The 18685-nt window shown below is 38.9% G+C and overlaps 1 long non-coding RNA gene across 2 annotated transcripts in view; it reads right to left on the bottom strand.

Annotated features, from left to right (window-relative positions):
- Positions 1-749: 749 nt before the first annotated feature.
- The window catches only part of LOC137094596 (uncharacterized), a 64472-nt gene continuing 46536 nt past the window's right edge, over positions 750-18685 (bottom strand). For both annotated transcript variants that reach the window (XR_010908684.1, XR_010908685.1), the window contains 2 exons: positions 17596-17869; positions 750-953 (listed from right to left, as the gene is read on the bottom strand). This is a non-coding gene — a long non-coding RNA (uncharacterized lncRNA). The remainder of the gene's footprint in view (positions 954-17595; positions 17870-18685) is intronic.

Genomic DNA, 18685 nt, shown 5'->3' with positions numbered 1-18685 from the left:
CGACAAACTGTTGTCGGGCCAATCACATCGTGTATAGAGTCGGTGGGCGGGGCCATAATGACGACGGCCAAGTTGCGTTTGCGTGCTTCTAGTAAACACAGAAACTGGTGAATGGCGGTCTTTCGAATCAGCTTTGACCGCGACTCTGGAAGACTTGGAGTTAAGCTTTTCTCTGAGAAAAGAACAAAGAACGGCACTGAAGTCATTCTTAAAAAGGGAAGATGTGTTCTGAGTTTAGCCGACCGGATGCGGCGAAAGTTTAATCTGTCAACAAGCTCTGTTTCACCTTCATTGCTCTGGTTGGTGTAGCGCTATCCTATCGCGTGCAGAGGGAGTTTGAAAGACAACCGTTTATCCGCCCCTCGGACTGAGCCGTCAATGGTGAGTTTCCAGACCAAACATCTTGATGTGGGTCTGGCTTGTCAGGCTAATCAATAGTCCTTATGTTATGCAAATTCTTTTTTCTTGCTATTTTGTAGTGTTACTCATCGCATGTCATTGGTAAATTTATAAATCTACATTAAACACATAGGGAGGCTAGTACGGTATTCCATACCATTGATCAAAAACACAATTTTGATTTTGCACTGCAAAGAATATAAGATACAAAATGAAATATTCAGCAGCCCCTAAAGGCAATATGGAGAATTTATTTACACATATCCATCTTTGATCTAAATCATCAATGCTTCGCCCATAAGACCCGCGTCTGCCCCGCAGCCCTCCCAGAGATATATAGTGGTGGGACGTCATCTGTAAATTGCTTTCTGACTCAGCATGTCCTGGTAAAATTAATTCACACTATACCAGGTACTGGGCTCTCGTGGTAAACAGCTGCTTCTCTCTCTCTCTCTGGTTGTCGCTGGTAAATAGAGACAGCCGGCATGCATCAGTGTCCTTGGGTGTGCTCAAAACCAACCCAGTAGGTGAGCAGGCACCAACAAATGAGGTTACTACAGGAACAAGAGAGGGTGGCCTTAGCAGGTGTTTGCGAGACATATAGCATCTGCTGTGAATAACACTTGTACTGCAAAGCATCTTCCTCTGTAGCCCACTTTCTTCTGATACCTCTGAAACATTTTCAATAATAACAGCATGTGATAGAGCTAATGGAGCTCTATGATCATAATGTGCTTTGCTTTTGTCAAGGGCAGGTGCCGGCTACATTCCTCTGAGCTCTTTGTAGATGCGGCAGAGGATGATGATGGCTTTCCTGTTTTCTAGGTCAGTCTGATGCATGATTCTGTGGAGATGTGCTCCGTCTGTGATATGCATTTTGAGAGAGAATATGCCTGTGTCCGTGTGTGCAAACCAGCTGTTCCAATTCAGTCATTACTGTAAATGTAGCCATTTGGTGAAGATATATTTCCTGTATGTCCAGATCTTTTTATTTTTACAGTTTTTGGCCCAAGTAAACTATTAGTGGAAAAGTAGCATAAAAAGCTCATGTTAATTCAATTTTATGTACTGCACTCTAAATAATGCTGGGTTGTTTTTTAACCCAAAATGCTGGGTTAAGACTGTTGGGTAATTTTTGTTGGTTTATTTGATCACATTTTAAACACCATTGGGTAGTTTCAAATTTCCAGTCGTTGGGTTAAACTGCTGGGTCGCACTGCTTGGTTGATTCTACCCAGCGCTTGGTTGTTTCACGTGCTTCCCGCCTTGATTGGTTTAAATTCGCTCCCACTTTCATTTTGAAAGGACGATGCAAAACACAAAGCCACTGGTTGCAGATGTTTTAAGATAAGTTCATATATTTTCATTAATAATCATTTTAATTAGCATAATTATAGTTTTTTTTCTTCTTCGCGGCAACAATTCTTAAGCTTACATGACTTTAAGACAACAAAAGTTTTACCTCAGAATCCGATGCACTGACTCGTGTTAGTTTAGGTAACGTTAGGCATGTGAGAGACGATAGATTAATACAGTTTGTGATTACACGGAACCATGATCCCCTTACGAAAATTAACCATGGTTGTATGTAGGGATTAGAGTGCGGATCGGGCTGCATTTTTCTGTCCGAGCCCGACCCGCGTCCGACAGAGCAGTAACCGAACCCGACCCGAGCCCGACAGGCATTCAAATATTTATGTCCGAGCCCGACCCGAGCCCGACAGTTAAAATCTATTTTTTCCCCTCATATACTAATGACACGCACGTTTGTTTGTGTGGAAATCCCGCTTTTATTAAGCAACAGTAAGGAAGGCATTCTGAAATGTTTACAGACGAGCGCATCAGCGCGCACACGGGGCATCAAACGTTACACAGAGCCCAATCAAATAGCCAACTGAAATTAAATGAACAAAGGTCTGCTAAAAATGGCCCAAGCTAACAGAACAAAACATTAACGTAACACAATTTAAATGCTTATTGAAATGAAAGTCATCTTACCAATTTTCTCAAACTGTGGTTCCTAAACTGCAACATGGGATCTATTTACATAATCTATCCATCAAAGTTTAGGCTAATCGAGGTTTTATGTAGAAAAAGGATTGCATCAACTGCGGATGGCTTGAAGGCTGTCCTGCTGCCAGCAGCGCTGAAGTTGCGCTCACTGGAATGACAAGGATGCCGCGGGCAATATGCACAAAAACAAACCATTGCATCAAGTTAAACAGGCCCATTGGCTACTTGCATAATAAGCAGTTTTAAATTTAAAAGGTTCAATGCCTTTTCGCGCTGACGTGACCGAGCCCGACCCGAACCCGAACGTCATTTCTAAATATCTGTCCGAACCCGGCCCGACCCGTCGGGTACCGTCGGAACCCGTCGGGCTCGGGTCGGGTATCCATCCTCTAGTAGGGATGTCACAAGTACCGGTACTTTCGGTACCAAGTACATACTGAAATGTTAAAAAAGTGACGACTCACAGCCATCGACTCACAAGTAGACTATAATCAGTCGCGTCACACAGGGCTCCAGACTGTAGCCGAATGAGTGTCTGTGCATTAAATTTAAATATTACTCTTCCATGTTTTGCGTCTCTGTGTGAATGACGGGGGCGCGTGTCATATCATGAACACAGAGACTCAAAAGTCACGGCAACCCGTCAAAATAAAAGTTCGATTTAAACATGAATAAATTGACAGAATATATTAGGTTTGTAGTTGTCATTGTTGCCAATTTTAACACATTTGTGTGTTGTACCATTTGTCAAACAAATAAAAGTGATTGTTTTAACAGTCTAAACATGCATTCTTCATTTGTTCTTTCATGATTGTCTAGTTTTACAGTAGGCTAATGCACAGGAGAAATTTTAAGAACAACCCAGCAAGAATAACCCAGAATACCAAATCCATCAATGGTAAAAAAAAAAATTGACTACATTTTGGGTTTTCTCAACAGCCCAGCCTACTGGGTTAAAATGCCACTGGGTTAATTTAACCCAGCATGTGTTCTGTCCAATATTTACCCAGTGCTGGGTTGCCGATTGGGTTGTTTTTAACCCAGCCATTTTTAGAATGTGCTTGCAACAAAATCACAACATGCTGCCTTTGTGTGTGTCTAAGTCCCAAAACACACAGACGTATGCACATCATTATTCACAGCAGTGCCTTTTTGATTTTTAACAGGAATGAAAGCTACTAGTTTTACAAATAAATTATATTTTCAACACTTAAGTAAATATAATTTAGGTATTTTAATCATTTTTGACTTGCTATGGTTGTAAATAAATCAATAAATCCAAAACAAACTAACTTCCCAATCTCATTTGAGTAAGAAGTTGTCACGTGACGAATCTGCATTTTGGGGAAATGTTTAACAGCCAAAATGTCTGTTTTAAAGCAGAGGGTGAGTCATTTTTCAGTCCTTTATTTGCTTTTATAAAAGCCTTGTATAAAATGCTGCATTTATAGCGCATTTACAACGTGTTTATTGGTTTATTGCTAAACGCAAAAAAGATCCAGCGCTGCTCATCTGCATGAGATGTCTCTGGAATCACGTAACCAACTCTACACAAAACTACATACTTTGAACATCTGTTAGAAAATATAGACGTCAATAATTATTCATTCAACTGTATCAATAACAGCACATACGTGAGCCGAGTGCTAATGTGAATGACTGATGTAACATTAAAGCTTGTAAAACAAATCTTGCTCCATCCTTTATCTTTACTCACAGTAGTAAGAACGACAGACAATCTGCATTAATAGACACAGTTTCAGGTAATAGTGGCCCACAGATGATGAGCAGAAGTATTTCAGTAAGACAGTAATAACATGAGTTAGCTGGAAATGTTCATAATATAAAACACAAAACTGCATATTTTGAACACTCTGTAGAAAATATAGACATCAATAATTATTCATACTGACAGCTTGTGATTCTGAGGAGCTGCTCCAAATAAACTGGTTCAGACCCATCTTTAAAGAGCAAGCGTTTTGTGAATCTTGCGTTAAAAAAATGACGTGTTTGTGGGCAGATCATGCACAACATAGTTATGCAAATGTAGTTATGCAAATGTATTTTCTAGCGACGTTGATCCAGTTCGCTGCGAGATTCGAATTACAAATGACTCGTTTAGGCGTTTCAGATTCGATTCTTTCATTTGGGAGACAATAACTTTATATATCGTGCACTTTTGACTTTACAATATTTACACTCTTGAACAGTAATATTACACACTGTACGAAAGGGAATATTCGAGAAAAAAACTAAAACATAATAGGGCCACTTTAAATTTATCAACATTTTTTGGAACACAAGAGCACAGGAAGAAGTGGGCCAAGAAGAAACAAAAAAAGAAAATTAAATCAAATGAGTAATTAAAAATAAACAAAGAACACAGCAAAGAGCTCAGAGTTGAGATGGTGCTGATGAGAGTGTGGCTGGAGGAGGAGAGCATCTCTCAAAGACGAACCATTGTCAAATGAGACCAGACTAAAACATCTGCACCTCAGACAGAAACTAATGAAAGCACAGTTCCTTCTCCCTACTTTGCTCTTCACTATCGCCAACATGGAGCGCAAGATAGAGAGAGCGCGCTCGACCTTTACTGTAGACAGCCAGTGTAAGTGCAAATTACACCGGAATGATTTATGTTAGCTCCTCTCCCAAATCCCACAACATCAGCAAGAGCTCAACGTGCAGATGCAGCCGTACCTCTCCATCTCTCGCTCGCTTCCTTCTACCGCTCCACCCTAAAATGTCACATCGGCGGAGACATCCTCATTTCGTTCGGCTGGAGAAATGTGTCTCCTGGGTACCTATTTAATTACCTTGCGTTGTTTGATGACAAGAAACACGCACACACACCAGCTACCTGATTGCGAGGTGATGACCTCTGTAAATGTTGAAGGTAATGGCAGAGAAGGAGGAGTAAACGGTTAAAAAACAATGCTCATGTCATTTATCCATCCTCAACCCCTCACTAATGCATTATTATTAGGACAGACTATGAGAATAGAAACATGTTCAGCATACTTTTAAAAAGGCTACTCCTTCTCAGAGTTATTTTAGTATTATTTATATACTCATAGTATTTATTAATAGTTTGACTTAGCTTTTTTTTACTATTTGTTGTTTTTATTTTATTTTAAATTAGGTTTTAGGAATTTTATTTGTTTTTGTCACTTTTTATTCTTAATTTTTTAATTTCAGTTCTAGTCATTTTATTTCAGTTGCCAAGGAAACATTTCTCGATTTCATTGACGTTCTTTAGGTTACCTTTTTCCATTTATTATTTTTATTTCAAGTACTGATTTTTTTTTATTAGTCAACAAAAACAGGACTGCATTTTCTGCAGTATATATATATATATATATATATATATATATATATATATATATATATATATATATATATATATATATACTCCATTTCTGTATAAATGTTTTGACATTTACTTCAATGCGAGCATATAATCAAGGAGTCTGCGTTGGATGCTGTACCATTATGTATTATATTCGCACTATAACTGTGACACGCAACTGTGACAATGAGTGCTTACCAGGATCAACTAAACGTTTGACTTTCAAAAAGTATGTGAAGTTCATGGCATCACTGTTGCGGTAAACTTCCACAACATTCTTGAAAGAACAATTTGTAAATGTATGCTGGTCTGTTATTGCAGGGACATTGACATTCACTCAAAAGGTCTGCATTTTCACGCCTCTAAACATGACGCGTAAAAAAACTAACTGTGATTGGTTGCGTTACGTCAGTCAGACATCCTCTTGGGCGGTCCTTGGCCAGTGAAAGCTGCGGAAAATATCCAGACCTTCTGCCATCAGTCTGAAGGTCTGGCTACACGAGACTAGAGTGAGGTTTACTCACCCAGCTCTTACTAGCTTGCCTCCGTTACACTCCCCCATAAAACAGCCACCCGGGTCACGGCACCAAATGTAACCAGTCCTTCTCAACCTGCTCCGAGTGGGATTCGAACCAGCGTCTCCGGGATGTGAGGTGGGCTCGTTAACAAGGACGCTAAAGACTGCAGTCTCTAGCTTCACCAATCATGTTGGCGATAATTATTATTTCTGCTCTGTACCTGTTGTGGAAGTCCCAAATATGGCAGAAAGCCAAACGCCGATGTGTCTGGGTTCACAGCACCATCCAGAGACACACACAACTCAGTGAATTTCACATCTTCTCCAGGAACTATTTGAGGATAACATGTGCCCAGTTTGATAACGTATCAATAAGCTCATCGCTGATTGACTTGGGCAATACGCGAATTTCCCGCTCGAGTTAAAAATGTTGAACTTGCACAGAAGACACGATTGAGGCGAATATAGTGCTTTCGTGTCACTCTCATCGCATTTGCACAAACGCAAATAATTAAATTAAAACGTAAGACTGTACCCATTTTTCAACTTTTTAAAGTTAGATTTTCAAATTCATCTTCTGCTGTTAATGAAATGTTGGTAGGCTACATGGTTTACACTATGAGAGGGATAGCCTAATTGATATATAATTTCAGATGGGCCACAGGTTATTTTTATGGTATGACAAAAAGTGTTTATTTTTAAATGTAATCAGATGTACATTTTACCATACATTCAATACAAAATAAAAATACGAATAATATGTATTTTCTTTAGCAATATTGTCAGATGCCTGTCCTGTCTTGTGTGCACATGTGGGTTTTGTCATGTCTAGCATGTGCTCATGTATTGTCTGATCCCTCCCCCTTGTTATCTGATTAGTGTTTGATTTCTCCCACCTGTTCCCTCTTGATTTCTTCCCTTTATAAGCTCCTTGTGTTTGTCAGTCTGTGTTGGATCCTTGTGTAATGTCTGCGTCTTCCATCCTCCCCGAGATTCTGTTGGTTTGTTAAGTTTATATTTTATTATTCTATTATGTGTTTTCCCCCCTCGTGGGTTGTTGTTTTGAGTTTTATTTTGTTTTTGTAAATAAATCATCTTTCTCCTGCACATGAGTCCTCGCACCATTTTCCCTTGTCTGTGACGTGACAAATATACCTTTTTACAAAAGGTACATCTTGAAGAAAGAAAAAAAAAGGGGGGGGGGGGGGGGTGTCTTATATCCATAACAATACGGTAGTATAATAAGGGCAATTTAAAGGGATAGTTCTCCCAAAAATAAAACTTCCATCATAATTTAAACCTTTCTTTCTTGTGAGGATATAAACACAATCGAGGCGAATATAGTACGTTCTCGTCACTCTCATCGCCCAATTCACATCATTCGCGTATTTGCACTCACGCAAATAATTACATTCATTTTTAATGTGCACACACCATAACATGCATCTTGAGGCCACGGGTGTGACTTTAAGGGCCATGTTCCCCTCCCTCAAATCATTTAAATTCAACATGCCCTTAAAAACTAAACTTTTAAACAATAAAGAAAAGCCTGTTGAGTTGATCAAAAGTCTTTCAAATTAATATTTGTTTATTTTCTATAAATAACTACATTTAAACTAACTGAAAATAATAAATATTAATATCTATTTATCAATTTGTTAATGGTCATTCACTAATATTATAGTGAAAAAAAATCTCTTTTGGTACTTTCTTGGGTCCAAATGGAAATGAATTTCTTCAGCTCGCTTCACAAACGTGTTATCCACAGGATGTGAGTCGCCGCTGCTGTCCTGTGTGTGTCAGCGCGTGCCGCTCTGATTGCACATGTAAACACACACAGGTGGTCTGAGCCTATTCTGGAGCAACTCGCATTAAAGCTAGATACAGACTGATTTTGCTCAACATTATGACAGAGCACGCTGTGTCCATTTCTGCACATATTCACTCATATTACTACAGCAAACCTGTACACATAATCAGTGCTGCCAACTTAGTGACATTTCAGGTGCATTTATTCACACAAAAAACATACACGTTAGTCACTAAATCATATGTACTATTGTCTGAATCAAGTGCTGAGGAAACCTCCAGAACTAAATATAAAGATTATTTATTTTGTTTCTTTAAAGGTGCACTATGTAGTATTTTTGCAGTAAAATATCCAAACACCAATAGGACTGTGTTATATATTATGTTCAGTTGAGTACTTGCAATATCCCAAATGTTTCCAACTATTTGTAAATTGTGAGAAAATTGCTATTTTAACTCAGGACCGGGACGTTTCAGCATAGCGTTTGAGCGATTCGCCTGTCAATCGCGTCATATCTGCGCTACCCTCGGTTTTATTCTGCAGAAGCGCTTTACTCTTAGCAGTGTGAACATGTGACAGCAGCGCCGAGCGAACACAGAGTAACGTCATAACATCATTTTAAACACACTTAAATGTCTCTAATATGATAAACAGAGCTGCTTTACCTTATAATCATGACTGGAAAAAGTAGTGCAGGTGCCCGGCGACTGTGTCCTGTCCCGTCATAATAAAAGTCCCGGTACTCGCGAGCCGTGTGTTTGTATAACAATCGCTTCAGCGGCCGTGCTCAGCTCCACAACACTCGGTCCTGCTCTGCTTCACTACAGTAACGTTAATAACCGCATCCATGAACGTGATTTCTGCCCGAGTCCTATTTTCCACCGGCTGTGAAGTGAAGACCACATGTCCCAAGATGCTGCGCTCACACTTGCCGTCATCAAACTACACCTTTGTTTAGAATAGGCGCCCTCCAGTGGACGGAAAGTTGCATAGCGCACATTTAAGCGACAGACCAATCACAACAGACTGGGCCATCTGACCAATGAAAGCAGAGTAGAGACTGAATCTTTAAATGAACCGTTTTCAGACTCTTTGAGAGATTTGATGTGCAATGTATATTATGAGAAAATTAAAGTGTTTTTTTTTTTTACCTTGGATGTAGAAGACCCCTAAAACCCCTTAAAATACTATACTGTTCCGTTGTTATTTTGTTAGAAATACTTCTGAAAAAACGAGAAGGGTCTAGCTGCGGCTTGGACGTTCCCGTCATGAAACAAGAACGGACGACTGCTCGCACATACATAACAAAACTCAACGTAAAGTCCAGGCCTGGTCCTCTCTCGTCCTTGACTGTTTTCGCTCGTCCTTAAATGCCTCCGAGCTCCCTCATGAGAGGACTCGAGACCGGTGTGACTCGCAGGTGACGCTCTTACGCAATCACGTCCCCACGTCTCGCTCGCTCCTCCCATGTCTCTCGCTCGTTCACCTCGCCACACTACCCATCATAAGAAACCTTCTGCATTTTAAAATTTATGAACCCATTTACATTGTGGACACGCATAATGGTTCATTTCGGCATAGGCATATATGCGGAATCACACACACACACACACACACACACACACACACCACACCACACCACACACACACACACACACACACACACACCACACCACACACACACACACACACACACACACACACACACACATAATGGTTCGTTTCGGTGTGGACATACACACAGATAGCTCAAAATTGAAGCTTCTGTTTGAGAAAAACTAACTAGCGGCAAATGCTGAACATGTTAATCCGGATGTTGACAGCTAGCAGTTCAGCAGAAAAGGTGAAGAAGAAGGGGGCGTTCTAGTCGGCGCAAAAAACGGAAAACGGATGCCATATCACTCTGTAGCCCAAGACTAGTTTCCCACTGAAGCTAAGCAGGGCTGAGCCTGGTCAGTACCTGGATGGGAGACCAACTGGGAAAACCAGGTAGCTGCTGGTAGAGGTGTTAGTGAGGCCAGCAGGGGGCGCTCACCCTGTGTGGGTCCTAAAACACCACAGTATAGTGATGGGGACACTATACTGTCAATCAGCACTGTCCTTCACATGAGACGTTAAACCGAGGTCCTGACTCTCTGTGGTCGTTAAAAATCCCAGGATGTCCTTTGATAAAGAGTAGGGGTGTAACCCCAGCATCCTGGCCAAATTTGCCCATTGGCCGCTGTCCATCATGGCCTCCTAATAATCCCCCTCTCCTGATTGGCTTAATCACTCCGTCTCCTCTCCACCAATCAGCTGGTGTGTGGTGAGCGTTCTGGCACAATATGGCTGCCGTCGCATCATCCAGGTGGTGCTGCACATTGGTGGTGGTTGAGGAGATTCCCCCCTTCTATGTAAAGCGCTTTGAGTGCCTAGAAAAGCGCTATATAAATGTAATGAATTATTATTATTAAAACCCCATCAGCACGATAACGGCCATTTGTGGCTGCAGTTGGATGATATTGGAAAAAACAGGTTTGTCTTATATTCAGGGTCTAGACTTTTATGTCAACAATACATCCGCAACAATAGGTGGCACCAAATACACGTAAAATGAGTGTGCCAAGAAATACGGTATGTCAGAGTGTAGTTAGAAGAACATGAGCGCAAAAAGAGTTTTAAAAACACAAACAGTCAAAGAAAAGGTTACCGTCTAAAAGCCGCGCGACTGTCATGTTTACTGGATCAACTTCCCCTGTACATGATTTTAAAACGTAAGACGGTACCCAGATTTCAACTTTTTAAGTTAGATTTCCAAATTCATCTTCTGCTGTTAATGAAATGTTGGTAGACTACATGGTTTTCACTATGAGATGGATAGCCTAATTGATTAAATGATGTAAAGTGTTTATTTTTAAATGTAATCAGATGTACATTTTACCATACTTTCAATACAAAATTAAAATACAAATAATATGCATTTTCTTTATCAATTTAACTTTTTCAAAAAGGTACATCTTGAAGAAAAAAAAGGGGTGGGGTGGGGGGATGGTGTGTCTTATATCAGTAACAATATGGCAATATAATAGGGGCACTTTAAAGGGATAGTTCTCCCAAAGATAAAACTTCCGTCATAATTTAATCATACTAAACCTTTTCTTTCTTGTGAGGATATAAAGTCATCTTTTTGTCACTACAATGAAAGTCAATGAGCTTCAGTTTTGTTTGCATTGTCTGGCTGATGTTTCATAGTTATCAGTGTTTTGTTTCACATGTAAACACACCTCCAGACTGTTGTATAACCCAGTCGGAGTTCAGTGCAGGACGTGTTTAAATAGACGTGTTTTAAGAGCAGATGACACAATCCTACATCGAGTAAATTAGTGTCCCTTTATGAGCATCCGAGCTATATCAGCAGCCTAGGAAACAACACAATAACAGACACCAGAAGTGAACGGCTGAGATTACATCTGTGCATGTTGCTCAACTCACACAGCCATCAACATAACAAGATTAGAGAATTATCATAAAAAATAAGGGTCAGGCCAACAGGATTTTGGATTAAGCAGTGTTTCAGTAGCAGAAATGGTGTGGGTCTAAACAAAAACCTGTTACATAAACATCTGGAAAAAAATCAGCAAGAAAAATTTGATGAACTAAGAAATGGAGATAAATGTAGTTTTATAGGGCCCTATGATTTCAGCAATGCAGAAAACATGGACTGGATCCAAAAACGGAATTTACCATATAATGAATTTCACAGAATTTGTCATTTTCTCGACGAACACACACACACACACACACACACACACACACACACACACACACACACACACACACACACACACACACACACACACACACACACACACACACACACACACACACACACACACACACACACACGATGCTTGTGTGTTTTAATGAACGCATGAACTTTTTCTCCAGAGCTGCTCTGAGAGTCACTTCATCAGCATAATTATCATAAACACACAGAAACTCAAAAGGTCTTCACGGCAACCCGTCAAAATAAATGTATTACTGTTGTACAGAATTTTGCAATGTTTCAATGTAATAATACTAATATTAGCACTAATAATAATAAAAAAAATTGTGCAACAAAAGTTTGTTTAATTTCATATGATTAAAAGATAAATTAAATTTATGTTTTATGCCTCCATTTGATTGCCAGAAAGATTTAAATACACAAGACAGAATTTCTGAAATAAAAATTTTCTGAAATGAAATTTGATTTTTAAATTAAAAAAACTATATTTTTATGATTTTTTTTATTATGTTATTATGGCATGTTTTTTATTCATACAATTTAAGTAAACCATTAAAATAGAATGGAGAACAGAAAACCTTTAGAATGGGGTAAAAAAAATAAAAAAATAAAACAGGATTTGAGAAAAAATAAATAAAACTTTTAATACATTTTTGTTAAATTGTATACATTTCATGATTTAAATTAATGAGACCTAAACCTATAACGGAGTCCCAAAAAAATAAAATAAATAATAAATAAAAAATAAAAAAATAAATAAAAAAATAAATAATAATATATATATATATATATATATATATATATATATATATATATATATATATATATATATATATATATATATATATTTAAAAGTAACTAAACTAATATTGAAATAAACATTTCAATATTTATTACCAGTATTAAAATATTTACATTATTTATAGAATTTATTTAAATGATTTTGCTTTTCTAACTTTAGCTAGTGTGTAATGTTTCTGTTTGAGCATACACAACATCTGCAAAGTCGCTCAAAGTTTAAGCAAAGGGAGATATTTGCTTTTAAAGAAATCACTTTATAAGGACTACAGCAAACGGCCGGTTGGGAACTACAGCCTTTTCCTCCAGACTCGCTGACATCAGCGGGTTCAATATTTACATAAACCCCTCCTCCGAGAATATTAAATAAGGGCGAGGACATTTTTTATTGCTGTGGAGAAGAGTAGGCTGGAGTGCACTAGGCGGTTAGCCAATCACAACACAGCTGGGCCAGCTAACCAATCAGAGCCCATTGCGTATTTTTGAGGGACCGGCTTCATAGAACCAGGAAACCATCAGACCGTTTTTACAAGGAGAGACAGAGCAGTGTACAATAAAGGTAAAATGTATGAAAAATAACGCAATTGTTTAAAAACGAAGCATGAACGCACGTTATAGTGCACCCCACAAACACAATCAGGTGTTTTACCACCACTTTAATAAAAAATAAAACTTAAAACATTCTAAACTGTCCCTCAATCGTCTTTTCCAGGGTTATATGTATAAACTATTATATATATTCAGCTTTATTAACAAAAATGTACAGTTTTAGTTAACAATAACAAACATGGTAATTTACAGTACAACCAAAAAATTCTGTCCATAAAAACAAGTCAGCATGTATCAACAGTTTTGGCAAAATGCTTGAGATGAAAAGAAAATAACTGACAGCTTATGAGGGTTTTATCTGATAAGACATTAGGACGCTGACAACACAAAGACGACGCTTATTCTAACGCATGCTGTCAAAATGATTGGGATTTTAAGGAGATCAGAAAAACTTGACTTTTGTATTAAAAAGCTAGAGCTGCGGTGGCATGTTCAGACTGAACAGCTTTCATTTGGGAAAATGTATTAAGCATGAATTGGTTCAGTTTGGCATCTTGGATGAGATGATCTGTGGCATTACACCTCCTGCTGAGTACATATACATTAAACACCTGAAATTACCCGTGACTCAGTGAACTGAACAGCTCTAAATGCCACGCAGCCTGAGGCGGACGTTGAGGTTGGTCTCTTGCTTTCACTTCCTGTGGAGATCGCCCGTCTGTTGCATGTTTACGGGCATCAGTCAGCCGTGCTCGTGATTGGGGGTTCACGTCCATCAAATCAACAGCCTCAAGTCTTTTTTTTAGACAGACACGACTAATGCAAGTCATGGCACATAAATATTCAGCTAAAATCAATATAAGCTTTAGTAGTTATGATTCAACAAAAAACAGGGACATGAGGGTGAATAAATGGCAAACTCTTGGGTGAACTATCCCTTTAAGATGCCAAAAGCAGGCTCACCAGGGAATTACATAAATCTGATGAATTAATCCCTGATCTTACCTCGGTAGGTTTGCGTGCATTCGTAAATCTGAAATTTTGTGTCGACCCAAATGGTATTACAACAAGTGTACTCTAACTGAAGTTCAACGATAAAACGAAGGGAAGTTAGCATATTAGGAAAACCAGAAAGACCGTGAGATTAACAGAGAAAAGGGAGATAAACGTGTGGCACTATGTTGATATTAAAAGCTGTTAGACGGATTGGCCCGTGGACACGGTGCTTTGGAAATCCGATAAGTGGATTTTGCAGTGCTGTGATAGACTGAGTGTTTTTGCTTGCTTGGTAAAATGATGTGATCAAGCAAAGCTTCAATACGACACGCCATAAAAAAGAACCAGACAATCACTTGGGTCTGTGTGTGTGTGTGTGTGTGTGTGTGTGGCTCTTTTAACAGCAAGGGCCTCTTTTGTTAATCAAATAACCATATATTTACTGTAATTACCTTTACTGAAGCACTATTAAGTAATTAAAAGTATGAAAAGCTTTGGCAAACCATCGGCCGCCACTCTGGACTGAGATGCTGGTGGCTGAAAATGAGTCTGCAAATTTAAAAGTGTTTCCTGGCTCACATCAGCTTGACCTGGATGTCAGTTGAGCTCCACTTTTACAAGTTGCCTTCAGAGTTAAACAGTATGTTAATAAAAAATGCAGACAATTGGACCAGAATATATAGGCCACCCACAGTGCGGTGCTCCACAAAGAAATACCACAAATGAGATCTCTTTAATATCTCAGTTGCTTCGGCAACAATGAGGTTAAGATAACACTTTATTTTAGGGTTCAGCTCTCACTATTTACTATTAATAAGCAGGAAATTAGGAGTTTATCGAGGCAAAAGTCGTTCACTTCAAAATGAAAATTTCCTGATAATTTACACACCCCCATCTCATTCAATTTTTTTAGGTGAAAGTCGTTTTGAGGAAAACATTCCAGGATTTTTCTCCATATAATCAACATGACATCATGACTTTGCGTAAACATACACACCACTTTCTAAAGCCAAGTGGTGTGCTATCTGTACGCATTTTGAGCTATCCTCGTGAATGTCTACGCAAAATGAACCATTATATGTGTGTGTGTCCACAAAGTAAATGGATTTATAAACATACACATTGTTTTGTTTTTTTGAAAATGTAAAAATGCGGAATGTTTTTTGTGATGGGTAGGTTTAGGGGCAGTGTGTGTGTATGTGTGTGTGTGTGTGTGTGTGTTGGTGATGGGTAGGTTTAGGGGTAGGGGCAGTGTAGGAGCATAGAATGAAATGGCGTTGATAAACAACAATTATGCGTCTCGATAGCACGCCAAAATGGCATTTGAATTGGTGTATCATACATATGCCATTTCATGAGATCATTCTGATATAATAGACTTCAATGGGGGCCAACAGTTGAAGGTCCGAATCAATGCAGTTTCAAAAGAAGGGCTTCAGAGGCTCTGCATGATCCCAGACTAGGAATAGGGGCTGATCTAGACAAACCATCTGTCATTTAAAATAAATAAATGAATAAATAAATAAATTATATACTTTTTAAAAACAAATGCACAACTTTGTGTTGTGCTTATTCACATTGTATAATGTCATCAGGTCGGAAAGGTCATGTCCGCGACGCACGTGGATGCACCGACCCAGTGTTAAAACATACGTGCAAAGACTAACTCATACACCCTTTAAAAAATAAGTTTTAAATAAGTTAAAACAACGATGTCAGACAATTTTAAAGTTGGAGGAGAACATGAGATGGCGTTTTGTGTCGGTACTTCCACTTACAAAAGGTTCTTCACGGCATTGCTACAAACTTCCCCTTTTGGAGATCTCAACAATGTGCTCAAGATACTAAGTCAGAACTCTCAATATTTCTTAATATTAAATCCTTCCAAGACCAAATGATCTAAGCCACTATCTACATTGCATGAAGATTCTCCTTTCTTTTCTACAAAAAAATAAGAGCATATGGGTTTGAAAAGTCATGAGGGTGAGTAAATCATTTTTGGGTGATCGGTTCCTTTAATGGAATCAAACAATGCTTTCTGAGCTTTCACAAATGGACACTAAAACATAAAAGTGTTGCCCTCTCGTCCTGTGGAGCAACACGTGTGTCTGTATTTCACACAGTCACGTGTTGAAACGTCTCCATGATGCGATGCAGCCTGAAATGATCCGTTCTGCAGCCTGACATCAAAGTTACGGCTGCCAGAACTAAATCCAGTCAGCTTAAAAAATAAAGGTGCCGTTGTCACCTGCTGTTATGTCTCTAATCCCATATATTGTGTGCTCTCCTTGCAGGAAAAGCTACTGCTTCCACAATGAAAACATATTTTCGCCTACTATATAGTAGTAAAAGAAAGCATACTTCCTATGTAGTACACGTCACATACTTTAGGAAGTATTGAATTTCGGATGCAGCCATTCAATAACGAGGTCATAAGAGTCATTTGTTCTTGAATCAGACTTGAATCAATTGAACTGATTGCTTCGCAAAATGATACACTGTATCTAAATGCTCGTAACATTGTGGAAATCTGGCCGTAAAACACCGTAAAAATGTACAAAACAATATAAGCGTTTCATCGACAATTGCTTGTAAATATAAATAGCTCTATCGTCCACCCGGCGCAATGTGATGCAGGCGAGATACAAGTGTTTTTTTGCTAGTTTCAGCCGTACACAGTTCTCATTTTCACCTCCAGTGCCACTTGCGCCCATCTGTTCGCCCATGGGTGTCTGGTCTGAAAAAACAGGTGTGTCCAGGAGCATTGCTGGAGTTTTGCTATTTTGAGGAACTGAAAACGACTGACCATTGACCAACACAAACCTGCTCTAAAGTCAATGGCGCAGTATTTTTTGTGTTATTTAAAGGGCGTTAGTAATATGAGCATATAGGGGGTGCACAACGCACGTTCACTCTGCTTATTACACACACAGGGACACACAGCAGCACACACACGCCAAATATAAAAATAAAAGGATTCCTCTCTAGAGAAACGCTCAGTTGCAAATTCTGCCATGTAAATAGCGAATCCACCATGGTGCGAGCACAACTGGCTTTTAAAAGGAATAGGAGATGAGACTCTGGTTTATTGCATGTTACGCCCAAAACACACCCATGACTCACAACCTTTTTTGACCTTGCGTCCTAATATAAGATCAGCTGCCATGTACTGTACAGTATTTTAAGTGTATTAGTTGGAATAGCCTTCATGTCTGGAGTGCAGCTTAACATCTGTCCAGGTTGGCAGCTCTTTAAGCTAAAATAGTCTACAATGAGGAAAAGGGGTCAGTTTTGGGGCAGGAGGTATATATGTGACAAATAACAGATCTTCAATAATGTCTATCATATATAGCAAGAAGGTTTCTGGGCATTACAGAGAAACATTACAATGGTCTTACCCTCTTCTGGAGTATCACACCATGGTCATGGTTTCTGCAGAAGGGGGTTTGAACAGAAGGGGTGTCAACTGTTGCAAGTACAAGTCGTTTCTTTCTTGGAGGGAGAGAACAATCCAGCCCTTTAACTCTCTCTCTCTGTCTGTCTCCTTCCCGTATGCCGTCTCATTCGGACACAAACTTGTGTTCACTTTCACTCCCAGCACCTGTCAGGTTTCATTGGTGTCTCGCCCTTAAGATGTCATCACCGTGAGACGGCCGCTTCCCCTGGGTCCTGCTGGTGGATGGAACAACACGGTAAAAGGTCAGTGAAGCAGTGAACAAGCAGCAGCACAACTGCCATTGGCTACGATACGAGACAACTCTAACACACACACACACACGGTTTACAGGGACTCTCCATAAGCATATTTTTTTGTACTGTACAAACTGTATATTCTATACCCTTACACTAACCCTACACATCTCACATACATTTTGGCATTTTTAATTTCAATAAAACACAGTTTAGTATGTTTTTAAGCCATTTTGTTTTAAACGATATGTTTATGCTCTAATACCCATTGCACACAATTGTGTTCTTATAACCCAAATATACAAGAACACACTTGCACTATTCAAAACATCCCATTCAATAAATGACGTTATATCGGTCTGTGGTACAGTGATGCTATCAGATGGAAGTACCTTGATACTCTGAGGCAATGTTATTTTAGCATTATTTATCATTAGTATTAATTACTATTACAAGGCTCATAGATACTGGACTTTCAGGGATTTCTCAAGCACATCTTTTTAGTTTTCAAGGACTACAATCAGAGATCTCACTTATTAAACAATATCTTTAATATCTTTCCAATTCTAAATAAAAATAAACTAATAAAACAAAATGGTACAAATAAAAATGCAGCACATGCAGTGATTGTGGTAACTTTAACCACGATATCGCTTTCTTTATTCAAACAGATTTTTGTCTCGCTCATGAATTGACCTGAAGAATGAAAGCTGTATGATATCCTTGGATATTTATATGAGTTACTTTGAGTTTATATGAGTTATAGTTTCTTGAACTACAACATTAATCCTTCACTCT

This window comes from Pseudorasbora parva, chromosome 12, assembly GCF_024679245.1.
Source record: "Pseudorasbora parva isolate DD20220531a chromosome 12, ASM2467924v1, whole genome shotgun sequence".
In the NCBI taxonomy this organism is placed as follows: Eukaryota; Metazoa; Chordata; class Actinopteri; order Cypriniformes; family Gobionidae; genus Pseudorasbora; species Pseudorasbora parva.
Note: the sequence above shows the minus strand (reverse complement) of the source record. Positions and strands in the feature narration are given on the sequence as shown.